Source organism: Lycorma delicatula, chromosome 6 (assembly GCF_047948215.1).
Source record: "Lycorma delicatula isolate Av1 chromosome 6, ASM4794821v1, whole genome shotgun sequence".
Classification (NCBI taxonomy): domain Eukaryota; kingdom Metazoa; phylum Arthropoda; class Insecta; order Hemiptera; family Fulgoridae; genus Lycorma; species Lycorma delicatula.
The window spans coordinates 105,636,466-105,653,627 of record NC_134460.1 but is presented as its reverse complement, the minus strand read 5'-3'; the positions used below and the strand labels follow the sequence as shown (position 1 = coordinate 105,653,627).

Genomic DNA, 17,162 nt, shown 5'->3' with positions numbered 1-17,162 from the left:
ACGCAACTAAACAGAGCTCTAATTCGGACAGTAAATGATGATTCGAGTTTATATGGCTTAAGCAGATGAATTGTAGTTCCATAAAATTGTTACTGGTAAAAATACCTTTTTTAAAAAATAAAGATTGACTTATAAAATCTGCATTAAATGTAAAAAAAATAATTTTTTAAATTTTGGAATTCAGATACAAAATCAAAACCAATAACCCGACAAATACGTTTGGCGCCGACTTCAAAATTTAACGAATTATTTAATTTTCATACAACTATAGTGAAGTTTATTTAAGTCAGTTACATTTGTTTTAAGATTATTTTATTTTTAAAAATACTGGAAGCCTCTCTAAAAAACATTTTTTTAAAAAGTACAAAATATTAAAAAAAAATCTGCGTCTTAATAGACATAAGATGAGTAATGGAGAGAAATGAGATTTAGTAACTACTCCTGAGCGTCAATTAAGGATGACTGATGTGGTAAATCTTTTACCAAAATATTCATTACAAAACTTTTGAAAATAGTTTAAATTTGTAATAAGAAAAAATGTTTATTTAGTTATTAATGGAAAAATTTTAGCTATATGTCAATGACCTGTAATAATGGTATCCTATTGGTAAAGATAATTCAATAAAAATACCTTTTCTAAGAGTCTGCAGTGCGTAAGATGAAAATTAAAGCTTGCTTGCACGTGGTAAACAGTATCTAAGCAGGGCACTGCTCTACTTAATGCTCTTTTCTCGTAACATTAGGTTCGTTCAGAAACCGAGCATTTTGCAATACAGTTTGTTTAATTATTTTCATAAATAGCAAAAATTTAATCCACAATTAAAATTTATTATCACTTTAATCTCAGATAATAATTTCTTTAAAAATACTTAAAAATATTTCTTACTGTATATATACAAAAACAGTTCATTACTTGAAATAAATTATTATAAGTTACTATAATAATAATAATTATTATTATATTAATATATTATTACAAATTAGTAATAATAGACTACAAATTTCAGAAAATTTAAAGGAAATATAATTATAAACTATAACAAATTACAATAATTTATTAATAACTTAATCATGTTATACTTATTCATAAAATAACGAAGTAATATTCGATACTAATATTTACTTTTCATTTTCACTTAACTGATTTAGTTCAATTCTTGGCACATCCCGGTACGAGTGGTATAGTTGTTTCCTTCTGTAATGTGTGGTGGCGTGTTAGTTTTGTGTGTATTAATAATTCGTATGTTTTTTCGTTTTTTGTTAGTGAATTTTTTTTGCAATGGCAGAATTTAAATTCATAGTTAATAAAAAGCACAGTAGTCAAGCTCATAAAATAATTAATAATGTACACGATTTTATGAAGAACAAGTTATAAAGTTAGAATAATTAGAAGATGACACACATTTAATATGCATTCAAAATGTGGACAAAGAATCGCTGCAGCTTGTGGGTTTTCAAGATCACAAGTACAAAAAATCCAAAAAGAAAAGTAGAGTCTTCTTAATTCTAAATCGCAGTCGTGCTCATTCAGCACACCAAAAAATATAAACAACGTTCAAAATCAGTTAGTAGGTCAGGCAGTTTTGATGAAGGCATTGTAAGACGAATAGTTAACGAATTTCTTGCAAAACATAATGAACTGGCTACATTAAATAAATTATTCGAAGAAGTTCAAAAGATTATTCAATTTAAAGGTTCTAGAACTACATTAGCAGCTATCCTGAAAGAGTTAGGGTTTAAGTGGTGTAAAAAATAAGGTTAAATTAGTGATAATATTCGGTAGAAGATAATAGAATATTTAAGAAAAATGACCGATTTCAGAAAAGAAAATTCTTCGATTGTTTAATTGGACGAATCGTATATTATTAAAGAACCTCCCATTCGAAAACAAAATTTTAGTCGGATGACAGTTTTGCAAGAGTAACAGTTCCAATTGATAAAGGAGATCTGTTAATCATAATCCACGGTGGTGGAGAAATGGGGTACATTCCGATGTTAACTTTGAAAACGAGTTCAAAAAGCCATGACTATATTACGATAGTATCAACAACAACAATTTCATGAAGTGGGCATCTGAAAAATTAGTTCTTGGTTTTCCGCCCAATCAGTGGTTGTTATCGATAATGCGTCGTTCCACATTCTAGAGAAACCTGCGAATTCAAATGATAGGAAAAGTGGCATGATTTATTGATTAGAAAAAAAACAATATTCCGTTTAATAAAGCAATATTAAAACCACAATTGTATGACGTAATTTAATCACATAAACATTAAAAAAAAAAAAATTTTGACGAGCTATAAAAAAAAATACAGGCATTTGTGTTTCTGCAACTTCCACCTTACCAACCCGATTTAAATCCGATCGAGAGGATATGGTCGGCTCTGGAAAGATATATTGGTAATAATAAGACAACATTTTTAAATACAGATATTAAAAAATTAGCTGAGAAAAAATGAATAAGAATGACTGAAACCAACCATATAGCGAACATGTAAAAAAAAAAGCTAAAACTGAGTATACGAAGATTGAACCGCTAATCGACGAAGTGATGGATAAATTTATCATATATGTAGACAGTGATAGTAAAAGTGACTATTCCAATGAAGACAAAGAAGACGGTGAACTTGCACAGAAACTGGACATGTAATGCAAATTTCAAAATAGTATTAATAATAATAGTACAATCAACAATGAAAACAATCGTACAGAAAAAAAGGATTTGAAAATTCTAATTATTGTACAAAAAAAGAATTGTACAATAATAATTGTACATTTAATTTAGTATAATTATGGATATAATTACGCAGCAGTTAATATAAGTACCAGTTAAGCTTTTTTTAGTTTAAAAATACACCTAAATTAAAATTCTTGGTTTTTTAATATTTATTTATTGAATTATTAAAAATAATTACATAATAATGAATTATAAATAAAAAATGAAAAAGGTAATAAATTGAACGTCCATAAATAATAGTACGATTAGTATTGTCGGGTGTAAATGTTTTCAGGTTCTATAGTAGTGCAGTCTCGACCTTCTTCAATGCAAGGTTTTATTTCCATGGTACGCACTATACGTGACCACAAGAGGAAATCTTCTTTAAAAAAAGGTCATTTAAAAATTTGCATTTGACGTGATAAAAACTTAAAAATAAAGAATATAAAATACATAAATAAAGAATAAATAAATAAAAATATTTAGGTATTGGATGTAGAAATTGATAATCTCCTTTTTTTCTAAGAGGATTATAAACTTAGAGACGTTGGGGAAAATAAATTATAAAATTACAATATCTGAAAGTAGATAAACAAGACTACCTCACTGTTAATGAAAAGAAGAGATAAGAAATATATACGGAAGAATATTTCTAAGTTCTTTTAAATTTTAATTTAAAAATTTTTAGATAACTGAAATTTTAATAAATACATTGCATCTTTTTTTCTTTTTAATGATTATCTTATTCTCAATTGTAACTATTTTAATATTACGAGAGAGAAACGATAAATTATTTCTTTAGATGTGTTAAATTTTGTGTAAATTAAATTTATAATCTAATTAAGTTTAAGTAAAAAAAAAGAAGAATTTAGTAAACGTAGTTGCAAAATATCTATAATAAAACAAGGTAGAGAAAATGAGATATTCCTGTATGGTGTATGAATAGCGTTTGTTAACGCGGAGAAAATCATCCAGGCATGGGAAAACAGATAATCCATGGAAACCAAGCTGCCAGATGTGTTATCAGTATTATCTTCGTAGGGCGTTGTTACATTTTCCTGTTTATTCCTGATTCTATTTCTCATTTTCCACAATTTTCCTTCTAATTCCATTTTCTGTTATTCTATCACACATTACACATTATTCCACATCTTCCTCTTATCCATAATTATAATCATTTTGTGTACGAAAAACCACGTGCAATGTTTGTGGCCCAAAAAATTATATCCCTTCCCTAAAGCAGCAGGTTGCACCAGTAGTATTGATTTCGGAAGATTTTACCCCTCTTTTACTCTCATTCCACATCAACCTTATTCATTCTTTCTCTTACCCATCCTTTCTTTTACGCTCTTTGTTTGTAACCATTATTTGACTCCAAACAACATCCTTTCTATTTTCTCCTCTTTCATATTCCTTTTATTTTTCTTTATTTTCATATTCCTCTTTTCTTTTTTTCTTTTATAGTGTTCTTCTACAAAGTAAGCATGCACTCCATTGAATAATCAAACAAATACATACAAAAATAGGGACTAGGCTCTATAATATATATGTATGCACGCACATGTACATTCAAACATGGCAGGAAGGGGTTTTTCCGAACATGAAAGCTCCCATTAACTAATATTAGCCTATGTTTTCAGCTTTTTGTTTACAATCTCCATCATTTTTCTTGCTCAATATCGTAAGAAACAATGGGTATGTTTTATCTCTTTCGTAGAAATGATCATTAAATATTTTTTTTACAGATTTTTATTTTTCATTCTTTTAATCTATTACAAATAAATAATTTTTTATCATGATTATTCTTAAATAAAATTTATATTACTCGTTTATTAAAATAACATCCTTTAGTAATATTTTTTTATTGAGACATAAAGAGCAAACTTACAGAGGGAACGGACAATTGTATATTATCAATGGCTTTCTAAAATAAGTGAAAAAATTAAAATAAAATGGGTTACCCGTAAATTATTATCTAAAAATTTGGATGAAGGACTTTAACATATTAGAATAAAAGGAGATTAATAAACTTTTGTAAGAGTCCTTCATAAAAAAAAAATGTATGAAAATTAATATTGGACGACATTATTAGTTTGTGGAAGATAAGTAAAAACAGGGTAGTTGAAGCCTGTGTTGTTTTCGTACGATATCCCTAGTAATAATGTGAAGAAAGATGGTGTTAAAAAGATTATGCGAATAAAAAGGAAGGGTAAACTTTGTGAAGGTTTTTTTCCTTCCAGTGTGAAGGAGAGAAAAAAGTGAAACTTAAGTGCAATGGATTAATTAAATGAAATAGTTCTTCGGTGACAACTGAACAGAAATGAATCAGTGTATAACATCGGAAATCTATTTACGTCTTTAGTCATTACTGAAAACGTGGGCCACTACCCACTTAAACAATTATGAACAAAACAAATAAGTAAATATATTTTTGATAAACTGAAGTAATATAGAATCTCAACTGAACCATCTTTGAAATAGTATCGATATATTAACTGTTTGAAACAACTGTTGGTTGTAAATTTTAAAATTAATAAATTATGAATTAGTTAAATACAATAGTTTCAACTTTTTCACTCGATTGATAATCTTATTTGTCATGGATTTCATTATTATATTTGATTTTATTGTTTCGATATGGTGCTTGTTCTTACGTATTAGTTTAACAAGAAACATCTTTTGTGATAAACGAAACGAAAAAAGATTAAATAAAGGACACTTATCGGGAACTAAATTTGAAGAAAGATGATTAAAAAGTACTGTCACTTCACCAACTAGCTAATCGGATTATATAACTCGAAACCTTAGTAACTATTTAATAATAATAATAATAATAATAAAAATAATAATAATAATAATAATAATAATAATTATAATACTAATAATAATAATATAAAATTCATAAATTATATTCGTACCTCATTTCTTTCCAGAAACACAATTTACAAATTTTTCGTGATTTTTTGTCATTTTATCTACATCTTTACTATCCAGTTTAAAAAATAAGAAATGAAATGGAACTCGTATTTGTAGTTTTTGAGTTATGACCTGTTGCGTTCACACAACGTTGGGAGTTCCCTGCGAGTTGAAATGTTACGTTAATGCAACGTTGGGAAATGATGTAAAGAGTAAATATACGACTGATAATTACGTAAAATAATTTTATTAATAATAATAACAATAAATATTAATAATAATAATAATAATAATTTCATTTCACACTATTTTCTGTAATATTTATAAATTTACTTTTCAGCAGCCTTGTGAAATTTTTTAAAATAGTCCAAAAGTAAAAAAAATTTGGAATTTCTTACAAATATAAAAAGTTTTATTATGAGACACTTTACAGCTTCGTCTTACATTTAGTTTCATTATTGTCTATAATACGCATGTTCAATTTCGTCTTTTCGTTCATTGTTCGGTAAACTCGTTTTACTGCGGAGTCAACAATAAATTTCTGTCATTTATGTCAGATTCTTCAATTTTTGCTAATCGAAGTAACGACAAAACTAACTGCGATTTAAATTCTATGTGGTTAATTTTATTTCCTGTTGATAAAATATAAAATTTTACCGGTTTTCCTCTCATGAACATTTTTGTTGAATGACGTCCGAAGTAAGACACCATTGGCTCGTCAGTTAAAATTTTATGAAAAAACACCCGAAACTGGATGAATTTGACATTCGATTCATTATAGTATGGGTGGAGTTTTGAAAATTTGTCCGATTTTATAGTTTTGCGTTGTCTGATAAATGGATGTACTTTTTTAATTTCATAAAATCTATTTCGTGACATTGCCTCTCGTTCAGGAGGGGGGGTACCTTTATCGGGATCTTTAGTCCAGTACATTTTGCATCGGAGAAACAAGTAGCCCGTCAGAATAAGAATTAAAAAAAAAAAAAAAAAAACTTTTTCAAGTCTGAACGAGTTAAAGCTATGGTTATTTCTTCCAAGGCATATGAGATAGAAAACTCAATAATTTTGTCCAGGAACAAATTATCAAAAATTAAATTGAATGTTTGAAGAACTCTTAGACGACCGTATTGATAATTCTTTTTATTTCTTCCACAAGTTTATTTATTTCACTATCATTTGGAATTTTTGATGTTTGGTAAAGAATTTCCCAATTTGGAATCTGGTTCCTTGACTTTTTGTTTTGTCATTTTACGTTTTTTTATTTTGCCCTGTTTAGCCTCCGGGAATCACCGTCAGGTATTACTTCAGAGAATGAATGAAGACGATATGTACGCGTGTAAGTGAAGAGTAGTGTTGTACAGTCTCAGGTCGATCATCTCTGAAATGGATGGTTAATTGAAACCCAATCACCAAAGAACACCGGTATCCAGGATTTGAACGTTAGAACTCTCCACTTCGAAATCAGCTGATTTGCGAAGACGCGTTCACCACTAAACCAACCCGTTGGGTTCCATTTTATGTTTAGTTGGTTCAATACTAATGGAACTATGGACTTCAGAAAAACCAGCGAATCCGAAGCAATGAGATCACCCCAATCGTTGATAACAATTTGGTTATCAATGTTTTCTTCGTCCATATTTTCATTGACATCAGGTGGTATAATTACTGAATCGACACTGTAGACTGCTTCCTCTTCTTCAATCTCAAGTGCTGCAAGCAGATATTCTGTTGTTCTGTAATGTACTTGTTGAAAACTCATAGCGGAATATACTGGTCAAAGTAATATGGCAATATTTTCATGCTAATAATTACGTCTAACTGTTCGATGATAACTCAAACTACAAAGAAGAAACTAGTACCTTAATTTATATTATGAAATAAGAAAGTTATTACGCATTAAAATCTTAATCCTGAAAATAAAACTGAAAGATGTATGTAACGTAGTTACGATAACGACGGGAACATTTTGTTTCGATCAAGGGACTACACACGGCAGCTGTATTTCAACTAGCCGTAAATTTCCAACGTTGCGCCAACGCAACACTTGCACATTAGATTGAATATCAAAGAAACCCAAAGCTCAGTCATAACGGAAATGACTCGGTAATAAACTAAACATAATAAGAATAACTGAAAAAAATAAAACCAATAAATCGGTTCTAAGAATGTACATACTTTTATTTCTTACGACAAAATAGTAGAATTTGAATGCATTGGTTTTATCATTATTCTAGTTGACATAAGAAAGGAAATATTAACGAAAACACATCAATAAAATCTCTATTTATTTTAGAATTAACACAAATCCAAATAAAAGTTACATATCACAGAAAAAAAAAAAATTACTGTTGCATTTACGCAACGTTGGGAAGAAAACTTTCAAATGAAATAAGTTTAAATGAAGTACAGAAAAAAATTATGTATGTAATTTAATAGGCGTACAAGGAAGTCATGTGGTGTCCATATAAACTTTTTTTTTAAAGAAACTTATTAATTTTATCTTAATTATTTATTGGTTAATGCATTTGATACAAATTAAATGTTGACGTAATGATCATCTAGGATGCAGTTCTCAAGGTTTCGTCTTCATACATGAGTGTCCATAATTTTGAGATACAACTGCATACACGTAAGTACTCATCTACAATATACAGTGATTGAGAGAGAGAAAAAGAGAGAATGAAATATGGATTGAGTACTCAGTTATCTGTAATGAACTAAACCTCGCTAAAAATTAATTAATCAATTAAATAGATTTTATGGTTAGTTTTCGTGCTTTTATACATATATTTCATTTTCATTTTTATTAATAGAAAAATAATACAGCTTATATAAAATCAATGACCTTACGTCACGTGTCAAATAATTTATATATCAATTTGAATATCAGTATATTAAATATTATATATTATTTCATTTAATTCTGAAAAAAAGAGAAGTTTTGTTATAAACAACAGTTATTGCTATTAAGTGATTCAATGAAAGGTTGAATAAAGAATTCAAACTTTTAGAAAAAGAAAAAAATTAAATACTTTTGTTAAGAATAATCTTCATTTTAAATACACACTTACTGCTAATAAATGACGTATAAAATAGAATTTTGTTTTTATTATTTTTTTTCTTACTTTTAAAAACTTACTACTCCTTGTTTCAATTTAACTTTTAATTTAATCTCTGCCAACAGTTATTTAACTTTTTGTTGAACTTAAAAGAGTTCTTAGAAAAGAGCACAACGTTAAACTTCAGTTAGTGAAGAATGTCAACTTAAAAGTTATATTGGAACAAATGTTGCCAGTCAAGTGTAAACGAAAATTGGTTATTTTCTTTTAATAAAAAAAAGTATACATATATATTTATATATATAAAAACATTAATGATTAAAAATAATTAACGATTTATGCCCCAGATGTTGTTGCAAATTTTAATTTAAATATTCATTAATTACTGTCATCGATTTTTGCTTTTTTAAAATAAAATTTATAATATGTTTAATCATTAATTTCGATGAATATTGCTAAATTACAATCATTACTGGGCTAATTTTCAAAAACGTTAATAACTTCTCAATTCAGCTTTTCCTGTTATTAAAAAAAGCTTGATAATCGGAGAATTTTAATTATATTCTTTTAAAATAATTTACGCCAATTTAACATCTTTGAATAAACTTTAATTAATTTTATAATAAATTATGAAAGTGCATTTAATTTTTCGATGGATGAAATTCACCGTTAGTGAGCAGTAGATGTAGAATCAATTTACTGGTATCTTGTGATATTTATCCCCCTCTCAATTATCAGTACAGTTTTAAAATTTTTTTCATCATTATCATTAAAATTAAGGAAATAATGTAATAGAGCAATTGATTACCTGTTATGATTAAAGTGTAATTAATCAAAAAGGAAGAATAGCGTACGGAAAATTTAATACTAGCTAATCGTTTCTTCAATGTCTTTTTAAAATTTTGACTACTTAATTAATACAAGAGTAAACTATGTATTTTGGTGCTCTTGTTTTCATCTTTAGTTTCATTTCATAAATATTACCCGAAAATTGATAAACATTTTTACAATTTATTTTGTTGACTAAAAAAACCCATCTTTCTTTGAGATTAAAATATTAACATCTAAAGCGTGAGATATAAATTAATTCTATATATTTTACTAGATAATCTTAGACAGATTTTTTTTAAAAAACTTACATGACTGCATATATTTTTTTACCAATTTGTGGCTAATATTGACTAAAAATAATTGAAAATTGAGACAAAAATTATGAAAATATATTCTTCTAACATGCAAAAAACGAGGCAAAATGAATAAATCTTTAATAATTTATATATATCAGTATAGTTTAAATGTTTGTAAACGGAGATTAGTCAATCATTCAAATCAATAATAAATGATATTACAACATTCTATCATTCGTAACGATTTAGGATTGAAATTAAAATTCCAATAAAAGTTTAGCTGATTTTAAACTAGCATTAGATTCCTTTTTTTACTAGTGTTATTGTGTCATTATTTAGGGTTTAGAAAATAGTATTATAAGGAATAGTCACCGTTATACTGAAAAGTATAAAATGTTGACCTGCTAAAGCCGATTTGAGCGTAAAGTCTAAAAAGCAGAAAGCTATTGAAACATTATAAATTTATTCTTAAAACGAAAATAATAAATTAGAAGAAGTAGAAAAAACTGATAACAAAGTTGTTATATATTGGTTATTTTTTCGTAAATAGTGGAAAAATGATATATGAAAAAAGTTTAAAAATTCAAAAAATCAATTAACGATTGAAGAGATCGCAAAATTTCCATGTTATTTGTATAAATAGAATCATTATTTTGAGTAAATCAGCAGTTTTAAAACAGTTAATTGTTTAATAATAATTATTTATTTCTTTAAAGAATAACTAAAAATATTTTCTTTAAAGAAATTAGAAAAGATTTTACTAAAACTTGTACAACCAATAAAAATTTACCTATGATTTCTTTGTTGGGAGTGGGGTGAATTATGATGAAATTTTATTGTAATATTATTAAAAGTTTAAATAAACTAAAATAAGTTTAAAAAATTCAAAAAATCGATGTTTTTAAACTTTGGTTTAAAACCCTAATTTTTGGTCAAATTTTAACCGAATTTTTTGATCAAAAAAATTCGGTTAAAAATATGTAATAAATAAAAATATAGCATTTTTATATATTTGGGGAAAGGGGAGAATTTGGGCTCCTCGGAGTCGTCGCTCGTCGATCGCCCCTGGGGACGCCTTCCAGTCATACGGATTCGGATAGTAGAGTGCCTGGGTGATCATGCAGGGGCTGTACATACCATATGGCTTAGATCCGGCCCCTGCATGATAGGAGGGGAGGTTTTTTAGCTGGTGAGAGCTTGTGATGGCGAAAAATTTCAGTGTTCAGATTTCAACGGAAATATCCATTTTAACCATCCCTGAATCGATTTTGACTGGTTTCGGCGTGACGTCTGTACATACGTATGTAAGCATAACTCAAAAACGATTAGCCGTAGGATGTTAACATTTTGGATTTAGGACTGTTGTAACATCAAGTTGTTCACCTCACCTTTTGATTGCAATCGACTGGACCAAAAGGGTTCAAAAAGGTATAAATAAATCCAAAATCCCAAAAATTTGGATTTTTGATTTTTTCTTAACTTTAGCAATAAACCTTCATTGAGAGCTTTTAAGCGATATATCAGAAGTGGTGCATATTTTCATTGGTTTTACAGTTATAGCCAAATAAAATTTTAATTAATGTAATATTTGGATTTTACAAGGGGATTTTACATCGGTTCGAATCCGACTTCACATACATGTATTTTTTTAACCGTTTTACTTTTTTTTTAATATATTGATTTTTAATACCTATTAACTCCTGACTGTAAAAAAAATGACAATAAACAATAATAACAAAAAAAAAAAAAAAAAAAAAAATGAAAAAAATCAGAAGTTATTAGTGAAATAAAATTTTACGTATTTTTCATTTTAATTCAAATTTTTTACAAAGGTTAATAATTATTAATAAATCAATATATTTAAATTTAAAAAAAGTTATGTATATGAAGTCTGATTCGAACCCATGTGTGCATGGTTACGGATCCGACACTACCGGTTCTCACTTACACCGCATAAGTACTTAAACGACGTGAAACAAAATTAATACATAAAATAATATAAAAACCAAATTAATATATGAACTGATATAAAATGCTGTTACAGACACCACAAAAAAATGTGATGCAATGTGGTGTCAATCACAATGCAATTGCGTAAATGTCCATTTTATTAAAGAATTGAGGATCATATCTCACTTTCAAATGAAATAAGTATAAATGAAGTGCAGCAAAAAAATGAGTATATGTTATTTAATAGGTGTACAAGGAAGTCATATGGTATCCACATCCGATTTTTTAATACATTAATTAAATCAATTTGCCAAAACCGAATGTAAAAGGAAACAAAAAAAAATATTGCACGGACATTTTTTAAAGAAAAATTTTACTCCATAACGTGTAGAAAAATAAAAAGAAAGTCGTGATACGCTCAGTTTATCAAAGTTAAATATAAATAAATTAAGGGGAAGTATGAACAGAGAAAAGAAAATCAGAAAAATGAAGAAAGAAATTACGTCTAATAAAATAGTCGTAATATATATATTTTTTAACTGTGATTTTACGGATGAGAGCTTTGAAATTAAATTATGCGTATATTTTTAATATTTTGTGTATTATTTTTTTATTTATAGTAAAAGAACAAAGTTTTTAGTATTTCAATTATTAAAAGTACAAGAATAAATTGATTTATGTTATACTCATTACATCGTACATCAAATCATAATATAAAACATCCAATAACAAAGTAATGTGGTATTAAAATAAAATTTTTACGCGTTTTAGTTAAAAATATAGCTACATTAAAACGAGATAAACTGCTTAAGCAAAAAATATTTTGGTAATTTCATGGAAGCTGAAACAGTTCTATTAAGGTATTATGTACAGCAGTGCTGATACAGTTATTTTTATGATATTTCATATCATTATTAATATTAACATACGAAAGTGGAAACGTGTTTATTTCTGCATAAATGATAATTTAATTTCCCATAATGGAATTTAGATTATATAATACTAGATGATTACTGTGACTTAAATGTATATTGGTAATGTAATGTATATATTTTCTTGATTACTTCTAATAAGTTTATTATAATGCTTAAATGACATTATATCAATACATTTTTCAATAACGTGTTAGTATTCAAGAAAATTGATCTGATGGTCTATTTATTAATTTTATTTCATTATTTTGACCTCGTACATGGTTTTATACGTCTATTAAGGAAATGGTGATGGATGAATTGATTGGGCAAAAACTAGACCCTTGCAAGGAATCCTATCCAAAACTATTGGATCTAGAAGCCAGAATACGAACCATTAAACCAATTTTCCGACCTGTTATGGGATTTTTTTAAAGATGTTAATAGATTGAAGAAATTAATAACAAAACCTATTTCGATTATATTATTATGAAATTATTGTAATGCATTTTTAGAAAAAAAATTATTTTCTTTCACAAAAGTAAAGATAACATTATAAAGATTCAATTCTAAAATTGTCATGGGATATCGTTGATTTTATAACAGATTGACGGATTTCAATGCCGTTGACTCTAAATAACGGAAAGTGTTTTTCTTTATACTATTACAATAGAAGTTGGGAAACTGAGAAGCAACAATTGAAGCAGCTTTTTTCTTAAATCATAAATAAAAGTGCATTACATCTGTGTTTAGCTTATACGGACGATTTAAATTCGATTTAAGTATTTTATGTATGGTTTCGTAACGTTTTTTAGTTCCTTTATGAATTAAATTTTGACATATGATTTATTAGATTACATTAAAACCATTACGCAATGCTGTAATAAATCACATTAATTATAAAAATGAATATTTTATTATGAGTTAATTAACACCTACTTCAAATTTTTTTTTTAATTACGATTTGTTCAATTAGTGAACAATCAGAAACCTCCTCCCAAGGTAAAATGAGTTGAGGATTATATGTATAACATGTACATGAAGTGTAGTTGTACAGACTAGGTCGACCATTCCTGAGGTGTGTGGTTAATTTAACCCCAGCTACCAAAGTACACCGGTTTCCACTATTTATTTTTTAATTCATATAAAAGCAACTAACTTATACTAAAATTTGAGCTCAGAAACTTCGAAATCTGAAAATTATCTGTTAAACAATTGATTTGCGGATACGAGTTAACCAGCAGACCAGACCGGTAGGGTTTTTAAATTTTATTTGATTCTTTTACCCTATATGAAAAAAATCTTTGAAAAAGAATAGAAGCATAAACCATTAAGCTTACTGCAGCGCCATCTAGCTTACTAGATGGCGCTGCAGTAACTATTAAAGTGAGATCGATGTAACTGTGAGTCGATATATAAAAAACATATCAATATATGCTATATATAAAAAAAAAAAATGGTTTCTATCTGAAGTGGTCGGAACCGAGGATTTAGCACTTATCATACCGTATACAGCAGATTGACAGTTTGAGACTCGAAAATGTCTCCCGGCCATCATCTTGCTGAGTTCAAATTAATATCATATTTCTTAATCAACCACCTGATGATCCAGAGTTATAAAAAACTTCAAATAAAGTTACACAAAAAAATCTGTTTTGGACACCACATCACTTCCTTGTACTCCTATTAAATTACATATACATATTTTTTAAAATGAAAAGTACATAAAATTTTATTTCACTAATAACTTCTAATTTATTTTCATTTTTTTTTCTTAGTTATTTAATTACTATTTATTAAAAAAATTACAATCAGAGGTTAATAATTATAATTAAATCAATATATTTAAATTTAAAAAAAAAGTTAACAAAAAAAGGAAATGAAGTCGGATTCGAACCGATGTGCTTTCCACTTGAAAGATCCAAATATTTCATTAATTTAAATTTTATTTGGTTATTACTCTGGGACCAATGAAAATTGGTCCCAGAGTAATAACCAAAAAATAAGTACCACTTACGACACATCGTTGAAATCTCTCAACGAAGACATACTACTGCAGTTAAGAAAAGGTCCAAAATCCAAATGTTTTGGATTTTGGGCTTTTCTGCAAACGAAGGCTTGTTACTGCACTTAAGAAAAATTAGGGCTTTTCTGGACATTTTTGGTCAACTCGAGTGCAATCTAAAGGGAAGGTGCACTAGATGTTACAACAATCCTAAATCCAAAATTTCAACATACTACGTCTATTTGTTTTTGAGTTATGCGAGATACGTATGTATGTACAGATTTTACGCCGAAACTAGTCAAAATGGACTCAGGGGTGGTTAAAATAGATATTTCCGTTGAAATCTGAAAACCGAAATTTTTTGCGATACAATACTTCTTTTATTTCTTATAAGTAAAATAGGAAACCAGCTGTCTACCGATTCAACAAAGATTTAGAGACGTCCGGATTATCAAATTTGTTTTTAACAAATTATTTTTTACTTTTTATTTCGAGTCATTTTTTCAGAAAAAAAAACATTCAGACGATTAGGAGTTACACTTCCATTTTTTTTCATCAATCATACAAATGATTTAAAAAAATTGAAAACATGAGTATTTACATCGCTCCAGTATCGACAGTTATGTTTAATCATAAATCCATTTAGAAAGAAAATTAATTCGTCAAAAAAAAAAAAATATTTTTCGTAAACATTGGATTGACACCTATTAATTGAATCATTTCTTTACAGAATTCAATCCTTCTGTCAGCATCATCAATAAATCTGTCAGCCTTCCAATAGAGTGTGAGAAGCTACATCGTCTCATTTAAAAAAAATAAGTTTTCAACCCTTGAAAATTTAGAAAACATTTAAGAGCGAAATTCTGTGTTGGTAATCTAAAAAATAAATTTTCCAGTTTTTCTCCACATATTATGACTATTTCAAATAGTTTAAGAAGTATTAACAGTAATTTTATAGTTATTTTTGTTGAATTGATATTTAAAAAAGTACCCCAAATGGTTTGTCGCATCTACCGACCGAAAGGGTAAGCGGATTTTAATCTTCTTTTCACAAAAATTCATTTTTTTTCAGGTTGTCAATTAATGTAATTAAATGTTACCATTGCCATTTAAAATATTTGAGTTAGGGTTGGTGTAGCGGAGAAAGTTGGTTCCACCCCTTAGAAAATAATTTTAAAAAGGTTCCCCCCGAGAAGAGTGTACATACCTGCAAGCAAAATACGATGAGAGTGATAGCTGTTGAATAATAAATGTGGTAATAACTTTTCAAATGATTATCCGGCATATAATTTAGTTAAAATGTACTTAACATGGAATGAGCAGGCTTGGCCGTAATCCATAAATATAAACATTTGTTGATCGGTCAATAATAGTTAACAAAAAAAAAATCCGGTAAATGTAATTTTATCGTTATGTACTTAATTACATGTGGTGAACAGAAAATTACGTTGTACCTTTCTTAATACTAATTATAATTCAGTTCTTTACAATTTCACAGCAATTAAACGACTGATATATATATATATAATACGTGAGTGAAATAGTAATGAGAAATTTATGTATAAATCGATTACAAATTTTAGAAAAAAGTACTAATCTGTTTTGGAGAAACATAATGAATTCGCCGAAACGTGAAATGGAAGTAATAATGATGAAAGGCTGTTTGTAAGTTACCGATACAAAATTTTAGTTATAGATTAAAAACATGAGATGGAAGAATAGACATAAGAACGAAAAAATGCTGATAAGTTTAGTAAGCAAAGAAGACTACTGAAATATAAAACAAAATAAATAAGAAAATAAGAAAATTAGGGACAGGATTAATAGTTGCTATATGAGAACGACATGCATAAATCCAGTTGTAAGTACTAAAGATTTAAACCCGTGATAAAGAAATTCATCTCATAGAGGGATTGGAAATATATTCTTTATTGGTTAGCATCAAAGTACAATGAAATTATAATATGAAGAAAAACGAAAGAAGAAACATGGTACACAATAAAAGTACATGTCAGAAACGGGAAGAAATATAATGCTGTAGAAAATCTCTAGGGTTCATGATATCTCTAGAGAGGCGTAAAGGATTCGAATTCAAAGAACATACGTTGAAATTAGATTTTGATCGGTTAACATTTGTGAATGAGGCTTACTGTCTGAACTACCAACTGCATGGCATGGAGCTAGATAATACTCTTATTCTGAGTGGAATTACTAGCGAGCGGGACAAAGATTTTAAGGAAGATTTTTAATAATAATGGAATATTAAGTAGAAATTTGATAAAAAGGTATGAAAGTACGTAGGAAACTTTAGTATATATTTTCCTAGAATAGAATTTTACTCATTAAAAGTTATCGTTCGTAAAACATTTATAACGCAATTTATTTTATAATAATTTACATCTATCTGTTCAAGAAAATAGGTAATAATAAAATAAACGTTATCCGATTAGAGGTATGATTTGTTACTGGTCACGATTTTGG

General features: G+C 27.7%; 1 protein-coding gene across 1 annotated transcript in view; it reads right to left on the bottom strand.

Annotated features, from left to right (window-relative positions):
• The window catches only part of Tmtc2 (Transmembrane O-mannosyltransferase targeting cadherins 2), a 1,137,584-nt gene that overhangs the window by 494,417 nt on the left and 626,005 nt on the right, over positions 1 to 17,162 (bottom strand). The gene's annotated exons all lie outside the window — the stretch shown is intronic.